The following is a 7,574-nucleotide window of genomic DNA, read 5'->3' as shown; positions in this document are numbered from 1 at the left end:
GGTGCTCTGGTCAGTTCTGCCCGCTCCTTCCTGCTTGGTGACCTCACGGCTCCTTGGAGTACAGGCTCCCATCAGCTCAGCAACCCCGAGGAAAACAACGTCTCCCCCAGCACCACCCAGCACGGTGCCTGCCAGCCCCTCAACTGTCCAGGTGTTCTTTCTGACCGGGCCATTTGGGTCCCTGGAGTGGCCCTGAGCCACTGAAGCCACAGAAGAGCACCCTGGGCCAGGCCGGGCTGGTGCCTCTGATCCCCTGGAAGGCAGGTTTGCGGGCAGGGAATGAACAGGCGAGGGAGGCTGGTGAGGAGGGCGGTGAGCAGGTGACCGTGGGGAGCCGTACAGGACTGGCCCTGGGGCTGTCCCAGCAGAGGGGAGCGGGAGCCGAGGTGTTGCTTATCCACTATCTCCCCGCCTGTACAAGTGAGAGGCCCGTGGTCTCTGTCTGCTGGCCTGCCCTGTGTGAGGCACCCTCAGATGGAGAAGAGTTGGGGCCTGCAAACCTGAGCTCAGGGGTAATATGGGTGGGGCTGCTGCACAGGATAGGAGCTCTCTCTCTCTCTCTCTCTCTCCTTCTCTTTCTCATGCCCATGCTGGAGCCAATTTGGTTAAACCTTGTGAACCAGAAGCAAGACTAAGGAGCCACCCCACCACACACACACACACACACACACACACACACACACCACATACACCCCTGGAAGTTTGAGCTCAGCCTAGGCAACTTAGTGACTTACCAAGACCCTGTCTCAAAATTAAGACTTTAAAAACTTAGGACGTAGCTTGCTGGTAGACAGTTTGCCTGGTGTGCATGAGGCTCTGGGTTCCTTCCTTGTACTGGGGCTGTGAAAGAAAGTCTGGGTAAGATTTCTTTGCTTTTAGAGAGACATGACAGTTGAGATGGCCCTGTTCTCCTGGATGATGTTTGTGTTCGATGTCTGGAACTCTGGCAGCCATTCTGTGACCAACCACAAGAAAACAGGCTGAGGACGGTGGAGCAGGGAAAAGGAAGCAACAAGACCTTGACCATGTCTCCAGGTGCCAAATTAAGACAGGTGCCCAAACTGTGAGCTACGTAGACCTCTATTCTTCATAAGCAATCTGCCACAGGTATGTTGTTACAGTGAAGAAAAACTGTCCGATCTACTCTTGGTGTTAGACTCAATGGAGAGCCCTCCTGTGCCCTCCGCCTGCGACCCACGCTGAGACCTCATGATCCACAGGAGGAATTTCCCTGCCCTTGACTTTCAGTCCTATGTGTTGCAGACAGTCACCAAGAATCATCCCAATTCCAAGACTGCAAATTTCCTGAGTTTTGTTTCTTTCCCTTGGACACTTCCAACCCCTTCAGGCCAAGCCACACAAGGAAGACAACTCGGAACTAACCTGACCCAGCCAGAGCTATACTCCGACCTTCAAGGTCATTGGCCAAGGTCTTCCTACTCTGGCTAAACTGTGGGTTGGAGAAAAATAACACATGCATGTTCCCAAGCCACCACGGAGTTTGGGATTTGCTCTGGTTCCGAGCTGGAATCTTCCCCAAAGCCTGTGTGTAGAAGGTGCAGCCCCAGGTGGTGGGGCCATTAAGAGGCAGGGCCTGCTGGAGGAGGTGGGGGTCGCTGGGGTGTGGCCTTGGAGGGGAAGGTAGGACCCAGCCCCTCCTGTTTCTCTGTTTCCTCCCTGACTTCCTTCTGTAGCTGAGGGGCTTTGCCCACCGCAGGCAGCTACAAGGACGAGTAGCCCTAGGGTCACAGCAACAGGGCAACAAACCAAGGACTGAAACCTCCAAACTCCGAGCCAAAAGAAACCTTTCCTCTTCATAAATTGAGTATCTTGTGTATTTTGTTACAGTAACAGAAAGCTGCCTTTAGCAGGGTTGGTTTGTTACACAGCCACTGCTATTACACTCACAAAAGGTAATGCTGCTGTGGACCCATTTTACAGATGAGGGGTAGGAACTCCCACAAGGGAAGCCTGAGTTCTTCCCACTCATTAGGACAAAGCCGGGGTCCAAACCCGAATGCCCCAGTTCTAGGGCCCAGGAGGGGATAGGAATCCGTGTCTCAAGGGGGCAGAGGTTATTTGCAAAGATGTGAAAGTTATTTGCAAAGATGTGAAAGTTATGGAAATACATAAAAATGGTGGAAGTGGTAACTCTTATGTGTATTTTATCTGTTTTTTTTTTTTTTTTTTTTTTTTTGCAGTACTGGGAAAGGAACCCAGAGCCTTCCCACACACTCAGCAAGCCAGCGCTGCTGAACTCCACCTCCAGCCGTTTCCATTTTTCATTTTAGACAAGGTCTCACAAAGTTGCCCAGGCTGGGCTCAAATCTGTGATCCTCCTGCCTCAGCCTCCCAAAGTAGCTGGGTTGATCGGTGTGCCGGCAGACATGGCTATATTTCACCACCACTTTTAAAGGAGGAAGGCAGAAGGAAGACTTTCACCCCTGGGGGTACTTTGCTCTGTAATCAATCACCAAGGCCTTAGATGGGATGCCAGTGTAGAGGCTTGGAGGTCCACACAGCAAGCCTGGGCCGCAACTACAATCCCGAACCCAGCAGAAAGAACAAGATAGCCCCGGACCTCTCTAGGGAGAGGAGGGTCCCCCGGAGCCTCTGGCAGGGTGAGGGGAGAAGGGAAGGAAGCAGCTCCTCTCCAGCCTGAGCCTGGGGATTTCCTCCCCGGGGAGAGGAGCTGCATCTCTGATAGTGAGACCAGGGCATTTCATTACCATCCCCGCAGCTCCAAGGACAGGACCCGCGCGCTGGCAGATCATCGTCATGACACTGGCTGCTGTGGCATCCCCACAGCCGTCAGCACCCCGGGTGGCCTGTCCAGCTCTGTGTAGACAGGGGCCTGGAGGCACAGGCAGGGGGCGGCGGAAACGCCCCTAGTCAGCAGCAAGGGAGAGGGCAAAAAAAAAAATCCCATCCAGTCATGGAGCAGCATGCCTGTGATCCCAGCACTGAGGCTGAGGCAGGAAGATCATCACAAGTTCAAGGGACACTTGGGCTGCATAGTGAGTTCAAAGCCAGCCTGGGCTACACAGTCAGACCTCTGTCTCAAAAGAAAAAAAAAATTAAAAATTGAAGAACTCAACACAGAATAAGTGGGGACAATGAGCATACTTGGCACCCGCTTGGATTCCTCTCTGGGCAAGGGGTTCACTAGAGCTGAGCTTTTCCCTACAGGGGGTGTGTGCGCGTGCGCTGCACTGAGGAGCAGGGAGGTACAGGGGGACCTCAGAGGGAAGTTTGCCCCCATGGGGTTGTGGGGAGAAATCCTCCTGCCTCTGCCTCCGGGTCTGTCTCCTGCTCGTCTCTGACCTCCTCTCTGTCTCTCTCAATGACAAATTCCCCATCTCTGTCTCCGTCCCTGGGTCCGCACTGCTCAAAGTCACACAGACAAAAAGCATCCTCTCAGCCCCAAAAGAAAATTGCCGCCACCCGGCAGCAGGATAATTGAATCTGCAGGCGGCCGGCGGAGTTGGAGTAGGAAGGAAAGGGCGGGGAAAGGGCGGGCGGTGCGCAGCTCACGCTGGAGGAGGGGCCCCCGGCAGGGGGATGCGCTGGGCTTCGGGCAGGAACGTGGGTCTGGGGCGCAGGGGATCCCACAGGGCACCTGGTCCCTGCAGGGTGAGCGGGAGGTCAGTGCCAGGTTCTGCCCCAGCCTCAGGGCAGAGCGCGGGCTCGGGTCTTGCGGGGCGGCGCGGCCCAGCTCCTGAGATGCCGGACTCCTGGCCGGCGCTCCGTCGCCCCAGTGCCCCAAGCGAAGCCCACACTGCCTGCCGCTGGGCCGCTCCTGTCTCGCGCAGTGCTCACCCAGGGACCAGCCGCCTCCTCACCCGCTGTGACACTTACTAAGCTTCTGCCAGCTGCCCTTTCTTCGCTGGGTGCTGGAGATACCCAGATTTAAAAAGAAAAACAGCCAGCTGCAGCCACGCAGATGACGCACGCCTGTCGCCTCAACTACAGGGAAGGCTGAGGCAGGAGGACCTCGAGCTCAAGTCCAATCTGGGCAATTTAGCTCACAAAGAAATAGAAGGGCTGGCGTGAGGCTCAGCGGTGAGTGCTTGGGCCATCCCCAGCACTGCAAAACAGAAAAGAGACAGCGGAGGCCCGCTCAGCCCAGCGAGACAGCAGCTTCTGGCTGGGAAGAGAAGTGTTAAACAAAGGCTGGCGGCTTTAGCGGGGCTCCTTCCAGATGTGCAGGGGTGGGGGGCAGCTGCGCAGGAGGAGAAGAGACACAGGGGACCAAGGCACCCAGTGGAGGCCAAGGTCTGGCTCAGGACGGTGCACACAGAGCTACTTCCCCAGTCTTTAAAAAAGAAAAGAAAAATCTTTTTTCTTTTAGAACACGTCTCATCAAGTCCCTAAATTGCTCAAACTGAGTTTGAACTTGAAATCCTCCTGCCTCAGCCTCCCAACTGCTGGGATGACATCCCGCAAGATGGGAACTGCTTTCCTTCTGGCCCATTCTTGTCCATCTCTGTTTTTAGAAATGATGACAGGACCCGAAGCAGTACTCAGGAGGGATAACCAGCCCTCCCCTCTGAAGCGCCAGGCGCCTGGAGAGGCCCTCAGGAGGTCGGAGCTGAGAGCCGGGGGTCAGGGCCTCCCTTGATTACTGCAGTTCTAATTAACTCAGGCGAGAGGGCCTGGGAGTCCGCTGGGGCGTTGAGGACTGCAGCACCCTCCCCCAAGCGCCCTGGCCAGCTGGCCGGGGAGGTGGCTGCCGAGAGGGGACATTTGCATAGCAGGTAATTGGTTTTGCAAATAAATCTAGTTCTTGAAATTTGTAGATTAGCAATAATACGTCTCCAGATGAGAGAGAAAGGTCACGGATGAATAAAACAACAATTAAACTTTCAGGAGATTATGAAACTAAACAGAAAGCCAGTGTGGGGCAGCCAAGGGGATCAGGAGCCAACGCCAGGTGGAGGGCCTGGGCTGCGGGGTCTGCAGCTTCCTGGGGGGGGCCACATGCAATGCTGTTAGTGTCCCTCTTTCTCAGTAGAGAAGGCTGAGGCAGGAGGAGCAAGAGGAGGACACACGGGTGACAGCTGCCCAGCACAGCAAAGCCAAGGCCACCAGCTCTGCTCCGCCCTGGGTGACTGGAGTCTCATTTAGCAGCAGCTCAGAAGTGACCAGCTGGACATGGCCTGTCATCTCAGTGCTCTGGGAGGCTGAGGCAGGAGGATCCAAAGTTCAACCCCAGCCTGGGCAACTTTGAAACTTGAGGCCCTGTCTCAAAAAATAGAAAAGGTGGCGCATGCCTGTAATCCCAGCACTCGGGAGGCTGAGGCAGGAGGATCGTTTCGAGTTCGAGACCAGCCTGAGCTACAAAGTGAGCTCAAGGCCAGCCTGAACCGCATAGCTGAGACCCTGTCTGAAACAAATTAAATTTAAATTTAAATTTAAAAGGAGCTGGGAGTGGAGCTCAGTGTGAATGCCCTGGAACAGAGGAGGGGCTGGGAAGATACCTCTGAGCTCAAACCCCTGGTCTCTCGCTTCTGGCTGTGCAACCAGGACAGCTCTGGCCTTCAGGTGTGCCTCAGTGTAAGCTGGCAGCAAAGAGCACGGCAGGCAGGGTCTGGGGTCTATAAAGGCTGCTGTGTTTCTGTGGCAGCGGCTCTTGGTTGCCAGAGACAGAAACAAGCAAACTCGAGAGCCGTCACTTACCCGCAGGCCTCAGGGAAGGTGGCCAAGAGGGACAGACCCAAGAAGCCATGAGGGAACACAGTTTTTGTCACCCATTAGCATGTGACCTTGGGTGAGTCACCTCTGCCGTGGCCTCAATTTTCACATCTCTAAAAGGGGAATGAGCTGGGCATGGTAGTGCATGCCTGTCATCCCAGCACTCTGGGAGGCTGAAGCAGGAGGATCCCAAGTCTGAAGCCAGACTGGGCAACTTAGTGACTTAGTGAGACTCTATATCAAAATTCAAAAAAAAAAAAGTAAAAAGGAACAATTGCACCAGTTTTGTTTGTTCAGTTTTAAATAGGGTGTTTAGGGAGCTCCAGGGAGAAGATGGCATCAGAACAGAGATCCAGAGGAAGGAGCCATGTAAAGATCTGGAGGGAGAGCATTACAGGCAGAGGGCATGGCTGTGCAAAGGCCCTGGGGCAGGATGGAGCCCAGTAAGGTGGTGCAGGAGCATCGAAGAACCTGTGTGGCTGGAACAGAGGGAGGAGGGTGGGGAGGGAGCAGGGAAGGTGAGGAGGGGATGGGCAGGTTGTGCAGGGTCCTGCAGGCTGCAGGAGGACCTGGGCTTTGAGATGGGAGCCTCATGTCTACACTCTGGTACCAGAGAACAAGGAGAAGGGACATCTCACTTCTCTGGTCACCAAAGCAAGGACAAATGTCCTCTCTTCCTTCCCAGCTTATTCACTGGCAGGCACAATGGCTCCCCAAATCCACTCCCCACTTTTTCCTTCAGTGACTATAAAGACTGTGTGTCCAGCCTCCTGTGGTGCTCAGGGTGATCATGTGACACATTTTAGTCAACAGGCGTGAACAATGCAAGGAACCTCAGACGTTAAGAATGGGCTTTTCTCTCTCCTTTCTCCCTTCTGCTCACAGCTTTCCTCGATTAGAAAGGTGGCTGTGATGGCAGGAGCTGGGCAGCCATTTGGACCACAAGGGCGACTGAGGAGGTAGAGCAAAAGGCAGAAGAAGTGTGGGTCTCCCATGAAGGTGGAGCCTCCATCATAACTAGGCTGGTGCTAGAACGTGAGGAGCGGGAGCAATGAGCTCTCCCCTCACTTTAGCATTGATCTTATGCTTTCTTGTATCTCAAATAATCAAGGGTTTGGAGTTCAGTCAGGGCTAACATTGCAAAATACAACATGCTCTGCCACGGAGCGCTGCCCGGACGCCCCGCCCACTGGCTCAGAGCTGCTCTTCTCCCCGCCCAACTCTTGCTGCAACCCAGCTGCCCCATGCCTCACCCGCCCCTTGTGGCCAGTCTGGGAACTGCCCTTCTTGGCGCTGGGAAATCCTGTGGGTCCGAGCCGGCCCGGACTCCCAACAGTTTGACCCCAGCATGTGACGGGGACAGCCGAGCTCTCCCACACCCTCCTTCCCTGCCTCACCTTTCAACCCCGGCCACTCCACTAGGGCTGAGCTGGGTCTTTCAATCCCTAAGTCCTGTGTCTGCGCCGATTTTTTAGGCAGAAAGGGGACCAGAGAGCTGGACAGGGAGGTGCGCACCTGTCCTCCCAGCACTGTGGTGTCCTAGGATCACAAGTTGTAGTCCAGCCGGGGCAACTTAGTGAGACCTGGTTTCAAAGTAAAAGTAAAAGGGCTGGGAGTGGAGCTCAGCACAAAGGCCCTGGGTTCAATCCCAGGACTGAAAGGGGGGAAAAAAAAGACGGGAGGGAGTTCAGTGAGTGACAGTCAGGCCATCATCCCCTACTAACCCGAAGCAGAGCACAGGGTGGGCCAGTGACCTGGTGTGGGGACAGAGGACACGGACCCTCTGTCTGAGCGCCAGCCATGATCATGCTCCTTGGTTTGTTATAGTTGCTGTTTGAGATAGGGCTCACTATGTAGCCCAAGCTGGCCTCGAACTCGCA

The sequence above is a fragment of the Chinchilla lanigera genome, unplaced genomic scaffold, assembly GCF_000276665.1.
Source record: "Chinchilla lanigera isolate Chin_1 unplaced genomic scaffold, ChiLan1.0 scaffold00094, whole genome shotgun sequence".
NCBI classification, from domain to species: domain Eukaryota; kingdom Metazoa; phylum Chordata; class Mammalia; order Rodentia; family Chinchillidae; genus Chinchilla; species Chinchilla lanigera.
This window is presented reverse-complemented; position numbering follows the sequence as displayed.